The sequence below is a fragment of the Arachis ipaensis genome, chromosome B7 (genome assembly GCF_059453495.1).
Source record: "Arachis ipaensis isolate K30076 ecotype BB chromosome B7, ASM5945349v1, whole genome shotgun sequence".
Taxonomy (NCBI): Eukaryota; Viridiplantae; Streptophyta; class Magnoliopsida; order Fabales; family Fabaceae; genus Arachis; species Arachis ipaensis.
In genome coordinates, this window is record NC_142442.1 from 116,073,553 (window position 1) to 116,100,691 (window position 27,139).

At 38.3% G+C, this 27,139-nt stretch overlaps 1 non-coding gene across 1 annotated transcript; it reads right to left on the minus strand.

Annotated features, from left to right (window-relative positions):
- Positions 1-19,796: 19,796 nt before the first annotated feature.
- On the minus strand, positions 19,797-19,904 carry LOC148553831 (small nucleolar RNA R71). The gene has a single exon (XR_015893650.1). It is a non-coding gene; the product is annotated as a small nucleolar RNA R71 (small nucleolar RNA).
- Positions 19,905-27,139: the final 7,235 nt, after the last annotated feature.

Below are 27,139 nucleotides of genomic sequence, written 5' to 3' on the forward strand. Positions count from 1 at the left end.
CCCCTTTGTACCACCAGCCTAGTCTAGTTTCAATAGACATCACAATTCTAATGGTAACAAATATTCCACCCTAATAATAAAAAATAGACCACAATAAATTATTAGAGAATATTAAAGACTTAAAGTTCATAAAGATGCATGACAATACTTATTACAATCTCAGTGCTCTCCTTAAGTTCGCTTATAGACTTGTAAGGAGTATGGTTAATAAGATCTTGCTCAAGGGAAATCAATGAATCAGATGCAATTTGAGAAATCTGGTTAGATGGCTTGTCACTACCGATGATAAACCTAATGAAGAAAAAACGGTATGTGAAATTGGGAAAAATGAGCATATCCATTACCATTTGCAACAAAAGTAACAAAAAAGTAAAAAGTAAAATCGAAACCTTTGTCTAAATTCCTTAACTTCTTTAAGATCAGCGTTAATGTATAAAGTAGAGTTGTAGTTTGTATTGGATATGCCCATGGTTCCTGAAAATTACAAATAAGCACAACATGACACGATTAGAAAATAAATAAAATAGAGTATGAACAAAGTAATAAAAACACATTCATAAATAAAGATAACACTTAATAAAAAAGACAATGATGTAATATGTATACCCTTGAACAGGTTAAATTTGGCAAATTGCACAATAATAATGAACTCAGTATTAGGGTACTGCTCCATGTGCTTCACCAGTTGAGTAGCAAACTCCTCCCACAACGTGCACCTTATCTTACCCTTAGATCTATAAATCCAATCATGTAATGATAAAAAAAAATATATATGAAAATTTTCAAATAAAAAACAGAAAGCATGAAAATAGATGTAGAAAGAAAGAAAAGGGATAAATATAAGATACATACTGCATGTCATCAAACTCAATAATCATGTATATGGACTTCTTTCCATTCTTAATGAACTCTATTATATCACCCTTTCCCGTCAACAACCCAATAACATCTACATTAAAAAAAAAATGAAAAACTCATATTCCCACTAATTGATTTTATATGAACATTAGTAGAAAAATACAAACAATTATTACATTTTATATGTACCTATCAAGTGAGACTGAGGATTATCGTGATTAAGTATCATTTCATTAGGCACAAAGTGAAAAATATTGTTTGAAAAATTAATATCGACTAACACATGAATATGAGTTTCCCTTTTAAAGAACACACGCAGAGTATGATTGGTTGGCTTGTACTTTTGATCATTAAGTTCAAGAGAGAAGTTAGCAATAAAGTACACATTTCCCTCAACTAACTCCTACTCAAAGAATCTCCTCAAAGGATTCCTTACAAAACATTGTATCCGATCACCCTAAAAAATAAACAAAATAGACAGCAACAAATAAGCATGTAGCAAAAATTGGTCTATTATATACATATTTGAATGTAAAAAAAAAAATCTGACAAATAAAACTTACTAATTCATCCATAACAACCATCTCTAAGTTAAGCCTCCTAAACTTCTCTTCGCCTAGATTAATAGACCATATTTTGATGACACGCACTTTGATACGCCAAACTTGATTAGCAACAGCAATATCAAGATCCTTAATCATGTTGAATGAAGTAGCCATTTGTGTATGGTGGGAACAAAAGCTACCAACTATAAAAGTATATAATCAATTTGGATATTAGGCAAGGTAATAGAAAGACTAATAAATATATAAGGATTGAGAGGTGATAGAGACTTTATATAGTGTGAGGAGGTATATGAAGACATTAATAAGAAGGTATTTCTGGTAACATAAAAATGGTAGATGGTGAACAATACTTTAATACACTTAATAATGAATAACACAAACTTGGTATTAGAATATTAATTACAACATTAATTCTAGCTTTCTAAAATGGTAACATAAAGTTCAATTTGACCAATGCATGTTGGCCATGAAGCTTATGAGGAGCACATCACCTAGGAACTCATCAAACACATTAAATTTTTAAACCAAAATGAGAACCATATCAATTTATTATTTAATATCTTTAAGCTGAAATGGTGAGCAATAAGAGAAACCATGCAATAAATTTCATGTAAAAATTACCGAAAGTAAGAATGACTTGTCTGATCATGCATCTTAAATGAGATTTTTCCATACTTGCTACATATATGATATAATTTGAGTCTTAAATTCATTAGACCTGGAGAAAGTTACTTCTAATATAGTTTTAGGAGGGTGTTACATGTTACCTTAACCATACTTATTGCATTTATATCAATTAATATGTTTCATACATAATATTAGTGGGTCTTTGAAGACAAAATCTAATTTTGCATATGTTATTTATATTACAATTATAAATCAATACTACTGGTTAATTTAGTCATATATATTGAATGCATTTATGACACCCTGGATATTCTGAATGTCTTCTAAATATGAGAGCTTTTTTCAAAAATAGAAACCAATATTACAGATCTAACATGATATAAACAAATAGATTTTGCAGATCATAGTAAGATTAAATTTATAATTGGATATTACTTATTCAATTAGTCATATTAGGTGAATAGAATTATGACTTGATGTAAACATATTACTCTTGGTTCTTTGGGAAAGTTCAAAATTAGATATTGCTATCAAACTTATGATGGTCATGTTAGATTAAATGTCCCTATAAATACTTTTAACATAAATGAAAATCATTCATCTAACACATATTCGCAATATAAACTGAATATGTTTTAAACATGAAAGCTTTTTAGACACTAATAACATATATTAGTCTGCACTAAAGGTTCCAAATTTAATGAATTAAAATTCAACCAAAAGAGAATGCCTACACCATACTAATTACAAATATTAACAATGAAAAAACTTAGTAACTTTGTTTAAATTTAGAAAGATAAACTGGGACAAAAGACATGCACGAAAATAACATAAATAATTTAATAAATAACAAATATTATTAGACAAAGGCACCTAGAAAGCATTGTAAAATAAAATAGGAGTTATGATCTCTTATCTTTGTGGATTAATTTCATGGTGAAATGATAATAATCTCATACAAAATTTGATTTTGAGAGAATAACTATATGGTTTTGCAATAGAGATGTAGAAAAAGGTATAACATTTGTGACAAAAAGCAATATATGATAATATAAACATGATATTCAAATTATACTGGAACGAACATTTAACTTGATGAGCTGAGATAAAAGCCAAAATTTACATAAGACTTATATATTGCAAATTCATAATAGCCCAGATAGAAAGATATTTAAACTAACGATGGAGTATAGCAATACTCATTACAGTCTCATCCTTAGAAGACACACTAAACCTAAGAACACTGCCACCCTTCAATTTACTTCTCTTGCAATATCTGGACTAACCCTTAGTGATAAATACCCCATTATGCCTCTCAGAATGACATCTAAGTTTCATAATGCAAAATAAATCACAACGTTGTTTAACCTTGACCTTATCAAGCTTAGATGGAAAAGCCTTCATTGCAAACTTCGCTGGCAGCAGCTGAGAAATTAGATATAAAGGAAAAGGTAAGACTTAAGGCATTCATAGGGAACAAAAGAAATTGTATTGGACAAAATTTTAAGCTTGTTACTTTGGTCAGAATACATACCATTGCATAATGATTAGCCTGGTAGCGTGTTACAACCTTAACAATAGAATAAACAAAGTAGTTGGATTTGATGGAGTCGAAGAAAGAGGTTACCTGAGTGAAGATTCGAATTATTGTCTGCAACTGTTACTTCCAACAAATCCAATGTAACAGGCATGCCTTCTAAAGATATATCATTATTCTCGTTTACTACTTCTACAAATGGAGTAAATTGAGGAATGTTTACATTATCTTGAGTTTTGGCTACATCCTGCTTGTGGAAAATGCCTAATAAACAATTCATATCACCTATGGAAAATCCTAAAGACTGCATGACTGACATATCACTCTGAACAATGATAGAAAGTTCCTTGCACACTGTTGATGACATGAATAATCTATTTCCATTATCAGGATATAGAAAGAGTTTCATAAAGATGTCAGGAGAGGGGTTTGGAAAAAAAAGGGTTGATTATATGAAGGAACGTATGGGCCAGCATTACATAATGGAGAAACATGTCCACTTGCATGAAGATTAAGATCATTAAAGTTATAGTTATTTTTGTCCAATAAAGACTTCAAAGGAACTATGTAGTTGGAAACTATGTAAGAACCGCAACTAATCAACCGATTAATTAAGTAATTAATTGCCCAAATTACGTTCTGAAAAGTTAGAGTGAGAATTTGAGGATTTAAAGGTGATTTTTGGACTCAGTGGGTTTTTCTGAGTCAGAAAATGTGCTTTCTACGAAAAACCGTAAAAAACTGCAAACCGGCAGTTGAACTGGTTCAAGTCTGCCCAGTACCGCACAAGAAAAAGTGAAAACCGTCAAAAACCTTAGAAAAATATTAGAAATGGAAAACCGGGCATTAATATTAAAGGTTTAGCCCAAAGTTGGGCCAAACGGGCAAAAATGCTAACGGGTTGGACCAGACCCAAGTTGGGCCCAAGCCCAACATATAAAAGGGTTCATTAAGTGAATCCATCAGCCACAACACACTCACTAACACACACCACCAGCTGAGAAGAGAGGGAGAAGAGAGACTCCATTAACACTATTCATCATCATCTTCTGAAGCTCATATCTTGAGCTATAGAGCTCCAATCGCCGGACCGTTTGTGGCTACGTGTTCCTTGTGAAGAGCTCTAAAAAACCCATACAAGAAATTGGAGAGGTAACCACGAAATCCTTTCTATTCTTCTCTTCAAAATTTCGGTTCTTAGGGTTTGTGATTAAGTGATTTTTGTGATTTTTGATGTTTAGGTTTGCTCTAATCCTTGCTTAGCCTTGGATTTTTGCTATCAAATCTGTTGGAAAAGGTAAGAGCCATTAAACTCTTGTGAAATTTCAAGTTTGATAAACCCTAGGTTGATTTATGATGAATTATGTATATATAGCTTGATTATGGTGAGTTTGGAGTTTGTTGGAGCTTATTGATGATTGTTGGTGGCTTGGATTGTGTTGGAAAAGCCTAGCTTGTGCTCAACTTTGGTTTAAGGGCATATTGGAAATCGGCCAAGGTATAGTTTCGGTTTTCTCTATGTAGTATATAATATTCATGGACACTTAGGCTAGTGACCTATAGGATAGGTTGGATTTATATGGTTGTTGATGATAGTTAGTTGATGTTGTATGTTGGAATGATGTTGCTATGTTGAGATATGATGATTTATGATTTTGATTGATTGCATATTGATGGATATTAATGTAATGTATGAATGATGATGAAAATGAGAATTTATAGAGATAAAGTGATGATTGGTGAATGTGTTGATGGAGGATTGATTTTAGAGTTATATACTTGGGGTTTGGTGATTGAAAATGGTGAATGGTAACCCAATAGGGTAAATTGTGTTGTAAATGGACTTTAGGTATTGATCTAGTTGGATGTGGCTTGTGGATTTGGTAGATTTGGGTTAATGTGAAAGTTGGGTAAAAAGGGATTTTTGGTGAACTTTGTCTGATCATAACTTTTGCCTCGGTTTTCAAAATTTGATGAAATTTATTTAGAATTAAAGATTTTTAAAAACCCTTTAAATCAATATAAAGTTTGTAAAATTTGGAATTTTGTAGAGGAAGTTATTATCATTCAAAGTTGGTGTTAAAAATCTGAAATTCTGCTAAGTTGCAGAATTTTATGATTTCTGATGTGTGCGCACGCATAGCCTTATGCGCGCGCACAACCCTACAAAAACCTTATTCTGTGCGGACGCACACACCTGTGCGCACACACAGGCAAGGAAGTGCCTACTGGTTGCAGCGCTAGCACAGCTGGTGTGCGTACACATCAATGGAGAATTACGACCTGTGTGGACGCACACACCTCTGTGCGTACGCACAAGTCGGGAAGGGGAGTCTGTTGGGGGCACTAGCACACCCTGTGCGAGTGAACAGACCTTATGGATTTCAGTATCTATGCGTACGCACACACTCCTGTGCGCATGTACACTTTTAAAATCTCATGGGCGTGCGCACGCACACACTACTGTGCGGTCGCACACGCCCTGTTTCTCAAAATTTACTTTGTTTTCAATTATTCCACCTTCCTAACAAGGTTGTAAGCTTCTATAACACCATTTTGAGACTCTTGGGCCTAGTTTTAGGTATTTAAAAACATGGTAAAGACTTTAAGGGCTTTAGATGATATTAATTGTGAAAGTAGAAAACGGAGGGCCTAGGTTTCTAGCGTACTGAAGGTGGTTCAACGTATGTGATGAATGGATGATGAAGGAGATGAGAATTAAGGAACTTTTGAGTTCGGAAATTGATCTGTGAATGAACAGTGGCTAAAAAGAGTCGAGGGCTCTGGATGAAGTGATGGATCCATCTTATACTGAAAATGTTTTCTGAAAACTACTGATGTATCATTTTGATATTGAGACTATGAGATGCTATGCGCCCGGCAGGGGCTGTGATTGGATCCCGCCTGTCGAGGTAGCGGCGGCGGCGTAAGGGCGGTGGTTCGTCCCGCTTGCGCTTAGATGCGAGGTCGGTGGCAAGAGTATCCCCTCACATCCCTTCGGATCATTAGAGCGTGCAGGCGCCAGTACCTGGATAGTGATCCGAGCACTATATCTCGGGGGGTTCCCATATGAGGATTCCAAAGGGCGACGTCTCCATGGAGATGTGTCGGGTTGGCAGTTGAACCGACAATGTGATATCACAACCAGTAGGACAGGCATTCATCATATGCATTTTCTATCTGTTTGTATGCTTTGACTACTTGAAATGGCTTGCCTATTTGTATAACATGCTTATTTTCTATTTGAATTATTTGCCATATATATTTCTACTTGTGATTTACTTGCATTGTAAGTGATTGTGTTTTCTACTGGGATTGAGGAGGTTCAGAAGGCGGTGGCGATGGGATCGCATGGAGGATAGGTTGGTGAAGGCTGTGGGACAGCGGTGTTTGGTTAGAATAGAAATCTCCTAACATAGAACTACCCGGTTTAGTTATGTTAAGGTTTATATTTTATGCTTATTTGTTTTAGTATGCTTTAAATTTGAACTCTTGTGATGGATATGGAGCTTAGAATTGCCTTTGGCGTCCCGGGGTCTTATATCCTACATCACTGGGCATTGCTACCATACTGAGAACCTCTGGTTCTCATACCATATTTCTGTTGTGTTTTTCAGATGCAGGTCACAACCCACCTCGGTGACTTACTTTGGATGGTGACAGAAGCGGAGGATCTTGGATTCTTTTGGAGTCTTTTTGGTTTAATTTGTTTAAACATCTCTCCTTTTGTGTTTTTGTTTTGCCTAGAGGGTTACATTTGAGAGAACAAAACTTGTATAAGTTGTTTTCACTGTATGGTTCTATATACCTGTATATGTCTAGCCGGCTTAAACTCCGCGAGTCGTGGCTAGTTTTCTATGATATTATATACTTATCTTTTGTTTTATCTTATCTATTTCTTGTGCCTTAAGCTAGTAGCTTCGCTAGTACGTTTTGCGCTTTTCAAATCCAAAAATTTGAGCTACATCTTTCATCGGGCTTCTAGATTATACTAATCTTTCTATATATATTATGCATGAGTTTAGAACTGTCGTAATCTCTTATTAACCTTTGCTTTACGACGCGAGGTAAAGCTTAGGCTAATTAGGGTGTTACATTTAGTGGTATCAGAGCGGTTCATCCTCGTGAGCCTAAGGGATGGACCGATTGTGCTTCATTGCATATTCTGGGTCATTTTTCTTTCATGCTATTTAGATTATCTACTTGATATTTCATAGCATGCTTGTTTGTGAGTGCCTGTTTGGGGATAATTGAAACAATAGGCTTTTGATATTGATACTGATCACCTTGATATCGACTATTTGGTGTAGATAGGAAACCCAATGGCCACTCACGGACGAGGTCGAGCATGTACACGAGAAAGTAGGAATGAGCAACCAGCTGACAATCATGCCGAATTCATGGCGGCGATGATGAATATGGCGAACACCATGGAAGCAAATGCTGCTGCGACTCTGCAAGTGGTGCAGAGGTTAGCCCAACCGGCCAGAAGCGGAAACGAAAATGGAGAGGGTGCTAACGGCAACTTGAGAGGTGTTCCGAGAACACTAGCTGCTTTTTGGAAAGTTGACCCGCCAGTTTTTACTGGTTCAACAAACCATACTGAAGCAAACAACTGGTTCCAAGATGTGGAGCGTGCATTGCTAACTCAACATGTACCATATGACCAGTTTGTAGAGCATGCAGCTTATCAACTAGTGGGAGAAGCTCAGCAATGGTGGCAAGGAGAGCGTTGACTACTACACCAACGGAACGTGAGCATTACCTGGGCGTTATTCGAGGAAGCTTTCTACAAGAAGTACTTTTTTGAGTCGATAAAGGAGGCCAGAGAGTTGGAGTTCTTACAGCTGAAGCAAGAGTCCATGACTATAGCTGAATACACCAGCAAGTTTAAGGAAGTTTGTAAGTTCTTGAGGATAAATAAGGGTGCCCCTGAGTCCTATGAAGGCTGGGAATGCGTTAAATATGAAGTAGGGCTGAGGAAAGATATCAGTCGTGCTGTGGCTCCATTGGATACTAGGAGATTCTATGAATTGGTGGACAATGCGAGGGTTGTTGAAGAATATGCAAAGACGGTAGCCTCATCAAGGGACACTCATGGAGGAAACTGATAAGCGAGCGGCCAATATGAATATAGGTTAGGAACTCGATTATCCGAAAATTGGAGTTAGCGTTGTAAGTATAGTCCTAACCCAACAAGTTGGCCACCGATCAAATTGGAAATTCACAAGATGTGCCACAATTCAAAACTAATTCGAAACCGAGAGTATTTGACTCCCGAGTCATCTCCCAAGGAGTACTTTAGAACAATGAGTGTGCAAATTCGGTTGTAGTGATCAAGGAGTTGTCAATAAAGAAATGAACATATCAAGCAATAAAAGAACATGCAAATTTGTAATGATTGAACTAATGAAGAAATTAAAGAACCGACTATGTAATATAAACAAGTAAAGTATAAAAGAGATTAACATGGAAATGTATGAAAGATTGAAAGCATAAAAAAGAGTCTTGGCTTGGAGTGAGCTACGGGTCCTTTCCTTGTTGGAACCACAACTATGACAATTATGATGGATTAATCTCACTTGATCAACCCTCACATCAGAAGGTAAGTTAAATGAGCATAAGTGTTCCCAACCCACAAATCCTAAATTGCTTGCTAATTGGCTTAGCAACAACTTAGCATTAGTGGGAACAAGAACAATTAACAATCTAAGAATTGAAACTAAATGTTGGACATTCCGACTCTAGAAACCCAATTGCTCACTTTACCCTAGCCAAGAACCAAAAATTTAGCCTAAAACCATGTTTGACATTTTGTCAAACACTTGGTGGGCAAAAACCTTAAACATGGAGAAAATGAGAAAAGGCTTGAAACTAAAAGCAACAATTGATCTCAATCAACAAGAATAACACAAGAAAGCATGAAACAAACATCAAACATCAAATTCATCAACAAGAAGTTAAAATTGCAAGAGAGAAGCAAAATTGAACTATAACTTGAATTAGAAGAAAGAGTAATGACAATGTAACTATAAAGAGTAATAACAAGAGAATACTTACAATGAAAGCTAGCAAAATCCAAGATCAAAAATGGAAATGGCACTTGAATGTAAAACCATAATATAAACCCTAATAGAGATGATGAAAAACTTAGAGAAAAACTAACTAAAGCTTCCTACTACTACTCCTAAAACTATACTAATGATATGCTATGTTATGTCACTCATTTTCCCTCCAATATGAGCTAGAAGACTTCAGAAATGGGCCTCCAAAGCCCCCAAATCGCGAGTCACGTGCCATTTTAATGAATTCATGTGCAGACACTTATGCAGACGCACAGATGCGTGCGTCCGCACACCTTGCGAAAAATCCAGTCATGTGCGTACGCACAAGTAGCCGTGCGCACGCATACTAGGCGATGCTTGAATGGACGCGCGACGCGCTCGACGCAATCTACGCGCTCTGATTGGGCGGCTGTGCGTACGCACAAGTAGCCGTGCGCACACACACATCTCCAAACTCATGTCCTTTGATTCTTCATGTTTCCTCCACTTTGCATGCTCTTCTTCCATTTTCTCCGACCCATTCCTACCTTATACACCTGGAATCACTCACAAATAACATCAAGGCTCGAATGGAAGGCAATTGGAATAAAATAGATTAAATTAGGCACAAAAGAGCACATTTTCATAATCAAGCACAAATTGGGAGGAAAGTTCAAAAGCATGCTATTCAAGGGAATAAGTGCAAGTTTATATGATGAAAATCCATCCAATTATAACAAAAATCATCATCAAATATGGATTCATCAATTCCCCCACACTTAAATACTAGCATGTCCTCATGCTAAATACACGCGAAGGAGATATATGAAAGGGAAAATGACTTATGCTATATACTACTTAAATGCATGCAACTATCCTAAGACTAATCACCAATATGTAATATTATGAGAGTTGGTAGAAACAAACCATGAAATTCCAGTCCATCACAAAAAACTAAAGGGCCAATGAAAAAGGTTCATGCATTAAGATCAATGTCCAAAGAATTGAATTGAAGTTATCAAAACTATCCAATCAAACAACTTACAAGAAGATGCAATATGAGGTGTAAGAACATGGAATTGAGCGATCGAACCCCTCACCGGATGTGTATCCACTCAATTCACTCAGTGTTTAGGGTTTAACCACTCAATTTCCCTTTTATCATGCTTTTCAAAGATTTGCAAGTCATCTAACAATCAACTAGTATTTAATGCATGAATAACAAGTATCATGAGGTCTTTAGAGGGATGTTATGGGGCTAGGGTTAGGTAGGATGAAATATGGTTAAGTGGACTTAAAGAATTAGTTCTTTGATTAATTTGAGTGTCCACCTAATCCTACATCACCTATGTACACGTAACAATACAGCCTTTCTACCCATTTTCATTTTTTTCTATCTCACTTTACTTATGCATTTTCTTTTTAAACATAGCATATGCATCCTTTATTTACTCTTTTTATTCATACTTTGTTATGTGCAAGTTTTTTTTTACTATGAATGCATATGTTTTAATTAGTGAAATGCATGAGCATTACCTAATTGCCCAAAAGATTTTTCACAAAGAGTTCATACCTTTGTCACCAATGCTTCCCGAAATTCCCCCACACTTAGAACTTACACACTAATCCACCCAAGCTAATCAAAGAGTAATTCAGGGACATCAATAGTTTTTTGCTTAAGGGGAGTAATGTGCTATCATCAGAACAAAAGGGGATTCATAGGCTCAAAGGGGTTCAAAAAGGCGAATGCAAGGGTCGGTTATATAGGTTAGTGAGTTTATGATCAAAGATGGCCTCAATCATGCTAAATGCATTCAAACACAAATACAAGACATAAAGAATCATGCAAATCAATTATCACAATAAAAAAAAGAGTATAATCACACACAAGAACAACATTCTAGCTGAAAAGTGCAACCATCTATTAAAGCTCAAATCTCACAAGGTATGTTGTTCTAGCTCGTTTCCATGTTCTACAAACAAAATACTCCAAGCAAGTTGGTAAACACAATTTTTCTTCAATTCAATCAATGGTATGCCCTTAGAAAAAGGTTTCATGAAAATTCCTTGGTGTTTTGCCAACTTATTCGTTCTATCATGCAACATGCAAATATTAACTACTACATATCCATAAACGATAAAGAAATATTTACAGCAAACCAAACAAGATGCAATAGAAATAAAGCTACTCAAAATGAAGAAAAGTACTACAAGAAACATTGCAAAGTGTTTTTAAGAGAGAAATTTTTACCCCCTTGAAGTCATCGATCCTCCCCCACACTCAATTTGTGCACGGTCCTCCGTGCATGTTCACGATCCGGGAGGAAGAATAGGGGCCACCTTCAGCTGGTGGACTCAGGAATGGGGTAGTAAACTGCATCATGCTCTTCCCCAGCAAGCTCGGATGACGCTCTAGGAACCGGGCCGGGGTCTCTTTCTTCTAGCTTCGCCGCTATCCACTCAAAACGTTTGTGCTCCAAATGCTCCATATGGTGGATATCATTCAAGATGTCTTGGAATAGATCCAGAAGAGGTCGGAGAAAGGGTAAAGCAGTTGATGAAGTTGGTAGAGTTGATGGTAGTACTGTGGGTGTCTTTCTCTTGGAGGGTGTAGTGGTTGTTGATATTTCCAAATCACCCCTCAGAATAAACTTGTTGCCTCTAAGAATCTGGAATATAATGTCCATTGGTCGCCTCTCTACCCCCGCTGCGTTTGCTAAGTGCATCACCATCGACGGAAATGGAATGCTGATATTCTTCTTCTCAACCAATTTCCAAATAGATTTGCGTAATAAAGGCAAGATGGCTATATGCTTCCCTTGCATAATAGCCCAAAGTAGCAAAGCAGTTCTAAATCTCACATGGGTAGTGTGGGTGGTCGAGATGATGTAGTCTGCCACAATCTGATGCCATATACGCGCTTCAGCATTCAAATCAGAGTATGTAATACTAGTGGGAACAGAATTCCTCCCTTTGCTATACTCCCAAGATGCACCAGAACGGCCTATTCTCTCAAGAATGGGAGTCAGAGATACTCTTCTTTCGAAGACATCCACTTTTATCTTGGAGTATCCATCTTTCTCAAGTGGAATGTGGGGAATGTTCAGGATAAGTTCTAGAGCTTGATTGGATGTATCCAACATCTTTCCCCGGAGGAAGACAGACTTCGCTTCCCAAGCTTGGTATAAAATTCCCGCACCATAGTCTCATTGACTTCAATGGGTTCTCGCTCGAGAAACTCCCAATGAAGTGAGGCAATCCTTTGGTGAATAGTCGCTTTGTATTGGCTTGGAACCTTCAGCGGCTGCTCCCAATGGATTGTAAGCTTCTTAATAGCCTTGTATTGAGAGTCGGCTCTCCGGTTAACCAAGGTATCCGGTCTATGACCTTGGCGATGCCACCAAATATCAGGAGGACGAGCAGAAGTTTGCTCAACCGGCGAAGTAACCGGTGTCTTACCCTTCTTCCTCATCCTGAAAATACAAAGAAAAGAACTTCGAGATCATAGGACAATAATAAATTAAAATCATTGAGGAAGCACTAACAATGTTAAAAGAGCTTATAGAAGTGGTGTGATTTACAAGAAATACGGTGTGTATATTCTAATATTGCGCGCGGTTGGAACACACACACCGGCCGGATATTACGGCAATCACACCCTTAAGGCATTTCACAGCTCAAAGCGTCATGATTTGGTGCTCACGTTGAAAATATAAAACAGAGAAATGCAAACAACTTCAGGCAAGCACCAAAAGGGAATTGTCCATTGTTCATCCTCAAAAAAGTGGTAACCACATATACATTGTTCTTAATTGGAAGCCCAAAAGATGTTTGATGAAGACATCATCAAAATTTGAACATTCGTATAGTGGCTACTCAATTTAAATTCTAAGATAAACAATGAAACTTAGATTACACCAACACAATGCATTTACAACCAAAGTTTCACATCAACAAACAAGGAAATACATTCGTGATTTCAATTTTCTACCATCAAAAGTCATAATAGAAGTTGCACCATTCATACAATATGCCTACAAGAGATAAATTGAACACATACGATGACCAAGTCATATGAATCAAACAAAGTGTTTATTGAGGCATTTTATCGAACATGTGGTATGTAATGTGCAAGTTTATCTCAATTAAGCTCAAATTTGATCATTACCAACCCAACAATCAAGCAACAACACTTTGCAAAACAAAGAAACAATAAAGAAAGCAACTAATGAAATCTAAGCAACATAAAAGAATTGAAAGCAATTGCAAAAATATTAACATGAAAATGAAGGAAAAGCAAGAACCTAAGATATAAAGGTTGAATAGGACAAGAACGAGGGAGGAACAATGGCACTCCTTATAGCCACTGCGAAATCACGGTGTTTGGGTTCGCCGGAAAAAGAAGCACCGGTAGAGAGAACTCACCAGTGGTGGATAGAGAAAAGAGAAGGGAAAGAAAGAAAGAAAAGAGAAGAGGAGTAAGAGAAAGAGAGAGAGAAGAGTCGCCGGTGGTGGGCTGACGGCAGCGGTGGCTGGCGGCAAGGACCGACAGAGTTGGGCAGAGAAGAGAGGAAGAGAACAGCTATGGAGAAAAGAAGAGAAGAGATGGGCTGCCTCTCAATAGGGCAGGTTGACCTGTTAACGCCCAGAACGCATCGTGTGCAGGCGCACAGGGACCTGTGCGGACGCACAGAGATGAAAACTTAGAAACGGTGCAAACGCATACAGATGAGCGGATAATTTATACGCTTTTTGGCATTGTTTTTAGTATGTTTTTAGTAGGATCTAGTTACTTTTAGGGATGTTTTCATTAGTTTTTATGTTAAATTCACATTTCTGGACTTTACTATGAGTTTGTATATTTTTTTGTGATTTCAGGTATTTTCTGGCTGAAATTGAGGAACTTGAGCAAAAATCAGATTCAGAGGTTGAAGAAGGACTGCTGATGCTGTTGGATTCTGACCTCCCTGTACTCAAAATGGATTTTCTGGAGCTACAGAACTCAAAATGGCGCGCTTCCAATTGTGTTGGAAAGTAGACATCCAGGGCTTTCCAGAAATATATAATAGTTCATACTTTGCTTGAGGATAGATGACGTAAACCGGCGTTCAACGCCAGCTCTCTGCCCAATTCTGGAGTTCAGCGCCAAAAATGGATCAAGAACCAGAGTTGAACGCCAGAAATGGATCAAAACCTGGCGTTCAACTCCACAAATGACCTCTGCACGTGGAGAGTTAAAGCTCAGCCCAAGCACACACCAAGTGGGCCCCGAAAGTGGATTTATGCATCAATTACTTACTTATGTAAACCCTAGTAGCTAGTCTATTATAAATAGGACCTTTTACTATTGTATTAGATATCTTTTGATCCTGGATTGTATCTTTGAACATCTTTGGATGCCTGGTTCTTAGATCAGAGGGGCTGGCCATTCGGCCATGCCTGGACCTTTCACTTATGTATTTTTAACGGTAGAGTTTCTACACTCCATAGATTAAGGTGTGGAGCTCTGCTGTTCCTCAAAGATTAATGCAAAGTACTACTGTTTTCTATTCAATTCATCTTATTTCGCTTCCAAGATATTCATTCGCACTTCAACCTGAATGTGATGAACGTGACAATCATCATCATTCCCTATGAACGCGTGCCTAACAACCACCTCCGTTCTACATTAGATTGAATGAGTATCTCTTAAATCTCTTAATCGGAATCTTCGTGGTGTAAGTTAGAATGATGGCGGCATTCAAGAGAATCCGGAAAGTCTAAACCTTGTCTGTGGTATTCCGAGTAGGATTCAATGATTGAATGACTGTGACGAGCTTCAAACTCGCGATTGCTGGGCGTAGTGACAGACGCAAAAGGATAGTAAATCCTATTCCAGCATGATCGAGAACCGACAGATGAATAGCCGTGTCGTGACAGGGTGCGTTGACCATTTTCACTGAGAGGATAAGATGAAACCATTGACAAGGGTGATGCCTCCAGACGATTAGCCGTGCCGTTGATGAGCGGATAATTTATACGCTTTTTGGCATTATTTTTAGTATGTTTTTAGTAGGATCTAGCTACTTTTAGGGATGTTTTCATTAGTTTTTATGTTAAATTCACATTTCTGGACTTTACTATGAGTTTGTGTGTTTTTCTGTGATTTCAGGTATTTTCTGGCTGAAATTGAGGGACTTGAGCAAAAATCAGATTCAGAGGTTGAAAAAGGACTGCTGATGCTGTTGGATTCTGACCTCCCTGCACTCAAAGTGGATTTTCTGGAGCTACAGAACTCGAAATGGCGCTCTTCCAATTGCGTTGGAAAGTAGACATCCAGGGCTTTCCAGCAATATATAATAGTCCATACTTTGGCCAAGAATAGACGACGTAAACTGGCGTTCAACGCCAGCCTTCTGCCCAAATCTGGCGTCCAGCGCCAGAAAAGGATCCAAAACCAGAGTTGAACGCCCAAACTGGCACAGAAACTGGCGTTCAACTCCACAAATGGCCTCTGCACGTGCTACACTTAAGCTCAGCCCAAACACACACCAAGTGGGCCCCGGAAGTGGATTTATGCATCAATTACTTACTCATGTAAACCCTAGTGACTAGTTTATTATAAATAGGACCTTTTACTATTGTATTAGGAATCTTTGGACGCCTGGTTCTTAGATCAGAGGGGCTGGCCATCTCGGCCATGCCTGGACCTTCACTTATGTATTTTCATACGGTAGAGTTTCTACACTCCATAGATTAAGGTGTGGAGCTCTGCTGTTCCTCAAAGATTAATGCAAGTACTACTGTTTTCTATTCAATTCTTCTTATTTCTCTTCTAAGATATCCATTCGCACTCAAGAACGTGATGAAGGTGATGATTACGTGTGAAGCTCATCACCATTCTCCCCTATGAACGCGTGCCTGACAAACACTTCTGTTCTACATGAATTAAGCTAGAATGAGTATCTCTTAGATCTCCTAACCAGAATCTTCGTGGCGTAAGCTAGAATGATGGCGACATTCAAGAGAATCCGGAAGGTCTAAACCTTGTCTGTGGTATTCTGAGTAGGATTCAATGATTGAATGACTGTGACGAGCTTCAAACTCGCGAGTGCTAGGCGTTAGTGACAGACGCAAAAGGAGGGTGAATCCTATTCCAGCATGATCGAGAACCGACAGATGAATAGCCGTGCCGTGACAGGGTGCGTGAGCATATTATTCACTGAGAGGAGGGGGTGTAGCCACTGAAAACGGTGATGCCCTTGCATAAAGCCAGCCATGGAAAGGAGTAAGACCGATTGGATGAAGATAGCAGGAAAGCAGAGGTTCAGAGGAACGAAAAGCATCTCCATTCGCTTATCTGAAATTCCTACCAATGAGTTACATAAGTACCTCTATCCCTATTTTATTATATTAAATTCGAAAACACCATTATCACTTTATATCTGCCTGACTGAGATTTACAAGGTGACCATAGCTTGCTTCATACCAACAATCTCCGTGGGATTCGACCCTTACTCACGTAAGGTATTACTTGGACGACCCAGTACACTTGCTGGTTAGTTGTATCGAAGTTGTGACAATTATGAATTAAGATCAAAGCACCAAGCTTTGGAGCCATTACCAGGGATTGTTCGAGCCTGGACATCACAATTTCGTGCACCAAGTTTTTGGCGCCGTTGCCGGGGATTGTTTGAGTCTTCGGCAAGCTTTTGGTCCGGTAACATCAGTGCCAGATTCCCTTTTGATCCGGCAACAGCACCAAGTTTTTGGCGCCGTTGCCGGGGATTGTTTGAGTTTGGACAACTGACGGTTCATCTTGTTGCTCAGATTAGGTAATTTTCTTTTTATCTTCTTTTCAAAAATTTTTCAAAAAAAAAATATTTCAAAACTTTCTCATCTGTTTTCGAAAAAAAAATATTAAAATGTTTTTAAAAAAATTTTTATTCAAAATTTTTAAGAATGAATTCTAGTGTTTCATGAAGCATGTGAAGCCTGGCTAGCTGTAAAGCCATGTCTAAATTTATTTGGATTGAGGCTTGCAATTTGTTATCAAAGAGCAATATACTCTCGTGTTAAAGACTGAAGCTTGGCTGGCCATTGGCCATGTCTAGTGTTTTGGACTGGAGCTTTCTTTGAAAGCTTGGCTGGCTAGTGAGCCATGTCTAATTCCTGGACTGAAGCTTTAGACTAACATGGCAAGATTCCTGGAATTCATATTAAAAATTTTGGAATCCTTATTTTTTCTTTTTCATATTATTTTCGAAAAAACCCAAAAAAATTAGAAAATCATAAAAATCAAAAATATTTTTCTGTTTCTTGTTTGAGTCTTGAGTCATATCATAAGTTTGGTGTCACTTGCATATGCATCTTGCATTTTTCGAAAATATCATGCATTCATAGTGTTCTTCATGATCTTCAAGTTGTTCTTGGTAAGTCTTCTTGTTTGATCTTGATGAATTTTTGTTTTGTGTCTTTTCATGTTTATCATATGCATTCTTGAATTCTTAGTGTCTAAGCATTAAAGAATTCTAAGTTTGGTGTCTTGCATGTTTTCTTTGCATTAAAAATTTTTCAAAAATATGTTCTTGATGTTCATCATGATCTTCATAGTGTTCTTGGTGTTCATCTTGACATTCATAGCATTCTTTCATGCATCACATGTTTTGATCTAAAAATTTCATGCATTGCATAATTTTCATGTTTTTCATAAAAATTTCAAAAATAAAAAAAATATCTTTCCCTTTTTCTCTCCTCAAATTCGAAAATTTGGATTGACTTTTTCAAAAATTTTTAAAATCAAGTTGTTTCTTATGAGTCAAATCAAATTTTCAATTTGAAAATCTTATCTTTTTCAAAATCTTTTTCAAAAATCAAATCTTTTTCAAAAATTCTTAGTTATTTTCGAAAATTCCAAAAATATTTTTCAAAAATCTTTTTCTTATTTTTACATCAAATTTTCGAAAATAACATCACTAATTAATGTTTTGATTCAAAAATTTCAAGTTTGTTACTTGCTTGTTAAGAAAGATTCAAACTTTAAATTCTAGAATCATATCTTGTGATTTCTTGTGAATCAAGTCATTAATTGTGATTTTAAAAATCAAATCTTTTTCAAAACTACTTTCTAGAATATCTTCTTATCTTATCTTTTTCAAAAATATCTTTTCAAAATATCTTCTCTAACTTCCTAACTTCTTATCTTTTCAAAATTTGTTTCAACTAACTAACTAACTTTTTGTTTGTTTCTTAACTTTTTCAAAACCACCTAACTAACTCTCTCTCTCTCATTTTTCGAAAATATCTTCCCCCTTTTTTCAAAATTTCTTTTTAATTTATTAATTAATTTAATTTTTAAAATTGAATTTTCGAAAATTACTAATAATTTTTCAAAAACCATTTTCAAAAATCACTAACTCCTTTTCAAAAATAATTTTCGAAAATTCCCTCCTTCTCTCTCATCCTATTCTATTTATTCATTCATTAACTAACATCTCTTCCTCACATCATCACCAAATTCGAACCCCCTCCTCTATCTGTGTTCGAATTTCTTCTTCTTCTTTTCTACTAACAATAAGGAACCTCTTTACTGTGACATAGAGGATTCCTCTTCTTTTCTTTTTCTCTTCTCTTTCTTATGAGCAGGGATAGAGAAAAAGGCATTCTTGTTGAAGCTGATCCAGAACCTGAAAGGACTCTGAAGAGAAAATTAAGAGAAGCTAAATTACAACAATCCAGAGACAACTTGATTGAAAATTTCGAACAAGTAAAGGAGATAGCAGCCGAACCCAACAACAATGCAAGGAGAATGCTTGGTGACTTTACTGCACCTAATTCCAATTTACATGGAAGAAGCATCTCCATTCCTGCCATTGGAGCAAACAATTTTGAGCTGAAACCTCAATTAGTTTCTCTGATGCAGCAGAACTGCAAGTTTCATGGACTTCCATCTGAGGATCCTTTTCAGTTCTTAACTGAATTCTTGTAGATATGTGATACTGTTAAGACTAATGGAGTAGATCCTGAAGTCTACTTGCAGATATGTGATACTTGGTGCTTTTTCCTTTTGCTGTAAGAGACAGAGCTAGATTATGGTTGGATTCTCAACCTAAAGACAGCCTGAACTCTTGGGATAAGCTGGTCACGGCTTTCTTAGCCAAGTACTTTCCTCCTCAAAAGCTGAGCAAGCTTAGAGCTGATGTTCAAACCTTCAGACAGAAAGAAGGTGAATCCCTCTATGAAGCTTAGGAAAGATACAAACAGTTGACCAAAAAGTGTCCTTCTGACATGCTTTCAGAATGGACCATCCTAGATATATTCTATGATGGTCTGTCTGAGTTATCTAAGATGTCATTGGATACCTCTGCAGGTGGATCCATTCACCTAAAGAAAACGCCTGCAGAAGCTCAAGAACTCATTGACATGGTTGCTAATAACCAGTTCATGTACACTTCTGAAAGGAATCCTGTGAGTAGTGGGACGCCTATGAAGAAGGGAGTTCTTGAAGTTGATACTCTGAATGCCATATTGGCTCAGAATAAAATATTGACTCAGCAAGTCAATATGATTTCTCAGAGTCTACATGGAATGCAAGCGGCATCCAACAGTACTCAAGAGGCATCTTCTGAAGAAGAAGCCTATGATCCTGAGAACCCTGCAATAGCAGAGGTGAACTACTTAGGTGAACCTTATGGAAACACCTATAACTCAACATGGAGAAATCATCCAAATTTCTCATGGAAGGATCAAAAGCCCCAACAAGGCTTTAATAATGGTGGAAGAAACAGGTTTAGCAACAGCAAGCCTTTTCCATCATCAACTCAGCAACAGACAGAGAACTCTGAACAAAATGCTTCTAATTTAGCAAATCTAGTCTCTGATCTATCTAAGGCCACTGTAAGTTTCATGAATGAAACAAGGTCTTCCATTAGAAATCTGGAAGCACAAGTGGGCCAGCTGAGTAAAAGGATCACTGAAATCCCTCCTAGTACTCTCCCAAGCAATACAGAAGAGAATCCAAAAGGAGAGTGCAAGGCCATTGACATAAGCGCCATGGCCGAACCTGTGAGGAGAGGAGAGGACGTGAATCCCAAGGAGGAAGACCTCCTGGGACGTCCAGTGGTCAATAAGGAGCTTCCCTCTGAGGAACCAAAGGAATCTGAGACTCATCTAGAGACCATAGAGATTCCATTGAACCTCCTTATGCCCTTCATGAGCTCTGATGAGTATTCCTCTTCTGAAGAGAATGAGGATGTTACTGAAGAGCAAACTGCCAAGTTTCTTGGTGCAATCATGAAGCTGAATGCCAAATTGTTTGGCATTGATACTTGGGAAGTTGAACCTCCCTTGTTCATCAATGAACTAAGTGATCTGGATCAACTGACATTGCCTCAGAAGAGACAGGATCCTGGAAAGTTCATAATCCCTTGTACCATAGGCACCATGATCTTTAAGGCTCTGTGTGACCTTGGTTCAGGGATAAACCTCATGCCCCTCTCTATAATAGAGAAACTGGGAATCTATGTGGTGCAAGCTGCTAAAATCTCATTAGAGATGGCAGACAGCTCAAGAAAACAGGCATATGGACAAGTAGAGGATGTTTTAGTAAAGGTTGAGGGCCTTTACATCCCTGCTGATTTCATAGTCCTGGATACTGGAAAGGAAGAGGATGAATCCATCATCCTAGGAAGACCTTTCCTGGCCACAGCAAGAGCTGTGATTGATGTTGACAGAGGTGAAATAGTCCTTCAATGGAATGAGAACTCCCTTGTATTCAAAACTCAAGGATCTCCCTCTGCAACCATGGAGAGGAAGCTTGAAAAGCTTCTCTCAAAGCAGAGTCAACCAGAGCCCCCACAGTCAAACTCTAAGTTTGGTGTTGGGAGGCCACAACCAAACTCTAAGTTTGGTGTTGAACTCCCATATCCAAACTCTAAGTTTGGTGTTGGAGAGTCTCAACAAAGCTCTGCACATCTGTGAGGCTCCATGAGAGCCCACTGTCAAGCTATTGACATTAAAGAAGCGCTTGTTGGGAGGCAACCCAATGTTTATCTAATTCTTATTTTTATTGTTTTTCATGTTTTCTTAGGTTCATGATCATGTGGAGTCACAAAATAAATAGAAAAATTGAAAACAGAATCAAAAACAGCAGAAGAAAAATCACACCCTGGAGGAGCATCTGTCTGGCGTTCAGCGCCAGAACAGAGCATGGTTCTGGCGCTGAACGCCCAAAATGGGCAGCTTCTGGGCGCTGAACGCCAGAACAGGCATGGTTCTGGCGTTCAACGCCAGAAATGGCACACAAATGGGCGTTGAACGCCCAAAATGGCCACCAACCTGGCGCTGAACGCCCAGAGTTGGGTACAAAGGCATTTTTACATGCCTAATAGGTGCAGGGATGTAAATGCCTTGACACCTCAGGATCTGGATCCCCACCTACCTCCACTCACTTCTTCTCACCACTCTCTTTCACACAACCCCACAAACACTCTTCCCTAAAAAACCCCTCACCAATCACCTCAATCTCTCTTCCCCATCACCTCTTCACTACTCACATCTATCCACTCTTCCCCATAAACCTACCTCATAAACTCCACCTACCTTCAAAATTCAAAACCAATTTCCCACCCAAACCCACCCATATGGCCGAACCTTAACCCCCCCTCCCTTCCCTATATAAAGACCTCCATTCTTCATCAAATTCACACAACACACCCCTCTACACTCTCCTTAGCCGAAACCATATCTCCCTCTCCCTCTCCATATTTCTTCTTCTTCTTCTTCTATTCTTTTGTTTATTGCTCGAGGGCGAGCAATATTCTAAGTTTGGTGTGGTAAAAGCATAAGCGTTTTGTTTTTCCATTACCATTGATGGCATCTAAGACCGGAGAATCCTCTAGAAGAGGGAAAGGGAAGATAAAAGCTTCCACATCCGAGTCATGGGAGATGGAAAGGTTCATCTCCAAAGCCCATCAAGACCACTTCTATGATGTTGTGGCCAAAAAGAAGGTGATCCCTGAGGTCCCTTTTAAACTCAAAAGAAATGAGTATCCGGAGATCCAACATGAAATTCAAAGAAGAGGTTGGGAAGTTCTAACAAATCCCATCCAACAAGTCGGCATCCTAATGGTTCAAGAGTTCTATGCCAATGCATGGATCACCAAGAACCATGATCAAAGTAAGAACCCGGATCCAAAGAACTATGTTACAATGGTTTGGGGGAAATACTTAGATTTTAGTCCGGAGAATGTGAGGTTGGCGTTCAACTTTCCATACATGGAAGAGAACGCACGCCCCTACACAAGGAGAGTCAACTTTGATCAAAGGTTGGACCAAGTCCTTATGGACATATGTGTAGAAGGAGCTCAATGGAAGATTGACTCCAAAGGCAAGCCGGTTCAACTAAGAAGATTGGACCTCAAGCCTATAGCTAGAGGATGGTTGGAGTTTATTCAATGCTCAATCATTCCCACTAGCAACCGGTCTGAAGTTACTATAGACCGGGCCATCATGATCCATAGCATCATGATTGGAGAAGAGGTGGAAGTTCATGAGATTATACCTCAAGAACTCTACAAGGTAGCTGACAAGTCCTCCACCATGGCAAGGTTAGCCTTCCCTCACCTCATTTGCCACCTATGCAATTCAGCTAGGACTGACATAGAGGGAGATATCCTCATCAAAGAGGACAAGCCCATCACTAAGAAAAAGATGGAACAAGCAAGAGAGCCCACTCATGGAGCTCAAGAGGCGTATGAAGCTCATCACCATGAGATTCCGGAAATGCCTCAAATGCACTTTCCTCCACAAAACTATTGGGAGCAAATTAACACCTCCCTAGGAGAATTGAGTTCCAATATGGGACAACTAAGGGTGGAACATCAAGAGCACTCCATCATGCTGCATGAAATAAGAGAAGATCAAAAGGCAATGAGGGAGGAGCAACAAAGACAAGGAAGAGACATAGAAGAGCTCAAGGACATCATTGGTTCCTCAAGAAGGAAACGCCACCATCACTAAGGTGGATTCATTCCTTGTTCTTGTTTTCTCTGTTTTTCGTTTTCTATATTATGTGCTTATCAATGTTTGTGCCTTTATTACATGATCATTAGTAGTTAGTAACTTTGTCTTAAAGATATGAATGTCCTATGAATCCATCACCTCTCTTAAAAGAAAAATGTTTTAATTCAAAAGAACAAGAAGTACATGAGTTTCGAATTTATCCTTGAACTTAGTTTAATTATATTGATGTGGTGACAATGCTTCTTGTTTTCTGAATGTATGCTTGAACAGTGCATATGTCTTTTGAAGTTGTTGTTTAAGAATGTTAAATATGTTGGCTCTTGAAAGAATGATGACTAGGAGACATGTTATTCGATAATCTGAAAAATCATAAAAATGATTCTTGAAGCAAGAAAAAGCAGCAAAGAACAAAGCTTGCAGAAAAAAAAAAAGGGCGAAAAAAAGAAAAAATAGAAAAAAAAGAAAAAGAAAGAGCAAGCAGAAAAAGCCAATAACCCTTAAAACCAAAAGGCAAGGGCAAATAAAAAAGGATCCCAAGGCTTTGAGCATCAGTGGATAGGAGGGCCTAAAGGAATAAAATCCTTGTCTAAGCGGCTAAACCAAGCTGTCCCTAACCATGTGCTTGTGGCGTGTAGGTGTCAAGTGAAAACTTGAGACTGAGCGGTTAAAGTCAAGGTCCAAAGCAAAAACAAAGAGTGTGCTTAAGAACCCTGGACACCTCTAATTGGGGACTTTAGCAAAGCTGAGTCACAATCTGGAAAGGTTCACCCAATTATGTGTCTGTGGCATTTATGTATCCGGTGGTATTACTGGAAAACAAAGTGCTTAGGGCCACGGCCAAGACTCATAAAGAAGCTGTGTTCAAGAATCATCATACTGAACTAGGAGAGTCAATAACACTATCTGAACTCTGAGTTCCTATAGATGCCAATCATTCTGAACCTCAATGGATAAAGTGAGATGCCAAAACTATTCAAGAGGCAAAAAGCTATAAGTCCCGCTCATTTGATTGAAGCTATGTTTCATTGATAGTTTGGAATTTATAGTATATTCTCTTCTTTTTATCCTATTTGATTTTCAGTTGCTTGGGGACAAGCAACAATTTAAGTTTGATGTTGTGATGAGCGGATAATTTATACGCTTTTTGGCATTGTTTTTAGTATGTTTTTAGTAGGATCTAGCTACTTTTAGGGATGTTTTCATTAGTTTTTATGTTAAATTCACATTTCTGGACTTTACTATGAGTTTGTGTGTTTTTCTGTGATTTCAGGTATTTTCTGGCTGAAATTGAGGGACTTGAGCAGAAATCAGATTCAGAGGTTGAAAAAGGACTGCTGATGCTGTTGGATTCTGACCTCCCTGCACTCAAAGTGGATTTTCTGGAGCTACAGAACTCGAAATGGCGCGCTTCCAATTGCGTTGGAAAGTAGACATCCAGGGCTTTCCAGCAATATATAATAGTCCATACTTTGGCCAAGAATAGACGACGTAAACTGGCGTTCAACGCCAGCCTTCTGCCCAAATCTGGCGTCCAGCGCCAGAAAAGGATCCAAAACCAGAGTTGAACGCCCAAACTGGCACAGAAACTGGCGTTCAACTCCACAAATGGCCTCTGCACGTGCTACACTTAAGCTCAGCCCAAACACACACCAAGTGGGCCCCGGAAGTGGATTTATGCATCAATTACTTACTCATGTAAACCCTAGTGACTAGTTTATTATAAATAGGACCTTTTACTATTGTATTAGGAATCTTTGGACGCCTGGTTCTTAGATCAGAGGGGCTGGCCATCTCGGCCATGCCTGGACCTTCACTTATGTATTTTCATACGGTAGAGTTTCTACACTCCATAGATTAAGGTGTGGAGCTCTGCTGTTCCTCAAAGATTAATGCAAGTACTACTGTTTTCTATTCAATTCTTCTTATTTCTCTTCTAAGATATCCATTCGCACTCAAGAACGTGATGAAGGTGATGATTATGTGTGACGCTCATCACCATTCTCCCCTATGAACGCGTGCCTGACAAACACTTCTGTTCTACATGAATTAAGCTAGAATGAATATCTCTTAGATCTCCTAACCAGAATCTTCGTGGCGTAAGCTAGAATGATGGCGGCATTCAAGAGAATCCGGAAGGTCTAAACCTTGTCTATGGTATTCTGAGTAGGATTCAATGATTGAATGACTGTGACGAGCTTCAAACTCGCGAGTGCTGGGCGTTAGTGACAGACGCAAAAGGAGGGTGAATCCTATTCCAGCATGATCGAGAACCGACAGATGAATAGTCGTGCCGTGACAGGGTGCGTGAGCATATTATTCACTGAGAGGAGGGGATGTAGCCACTGACAACGGTGATGCCTTTGCATAAAGCCAGCCATGGAAAGGAGTAAGACCGATTGGATGAAGATAGCAGGAAAGCAGAGGTTCAGAGGAACGAAAAGCATCTCCATTCGCTTATCTGAAATTCCTACCAATGAATTACATAAGTATCTCTATCCCTATTTTATTATATTAAATTCGAAAACACCATTATCACTTTATATCTGCCTGACTGAGATTTACAAGGTGACCATAGCTTGCTTCATACCAACAATCTCCGTGGGATTCGACCCTTACTCACGTAAGGTATTACTTGGACGACCCAGTGCACTTGCTGGTTAGTTGTATCGAAGTTGTGACAATTATGAATTAAGATAAAAGCACCAAGCTTTGGAGCCATTACCAAGGATTGTTCGAGCCTGGACATCACAATTTCGTGCACCAGCCGTGACAGGGCATTTGGATCATTTTCCCGAGAGAAGACCGAAAGTAGCCATTGACAATGGTGATGTATCACATAAAGCAGAGGTTCAGAGGAACGAAAGCATCTCTATTCGCTTATCTGAAATTCTCACCAATGATTTACATAAGTATTTCTATCCCTGTTTTATTAATTATTTTCAAAAACTCCATTACTATTTTATATCCGCCTGACTGAGATTTACAAGGTGACCATAGCTTGCTTCATACCAACAATCTCCGTGGGATTCGACCCTTACTCACGTAAGGTATTACTTGGACGACCCAGTGAACTTGCTGGTTAGTTGTGCGAAGTTGTGAACCATGGTATTGGTATCATGTTTTTGGCGCCATTACCAGGGAAAGAAAGAGCGATGAATTTTACATAATCAAAGTGTAATTACAATTTCTGCGCACCAAGTTTTTGGCGCCGTTGTCGGGGATTGTTCGGGTTTGGACAACTGACAGTTCATCTTGTTGCTCAGATTGGGTAACTTTCTTTTCGTTTTCTTTTCAAAAAGTTTTCAAAAATTTTTCAAAAATCTTTCAAAAATTTTTCTTTTGTTTTCGAAAAAAAAATTTTTTTTAAATAAAAATGTTTTCAAAAATAAATTATTCTATGGCTTTAAAACTTTCAAGAATGAATTCTAGAGTTTCATGGTAACATGTTGAATCCTATCTGGCTGAAAAGCCATACCCAAACTCCCTTGGGATTGGTCTTCAACTAA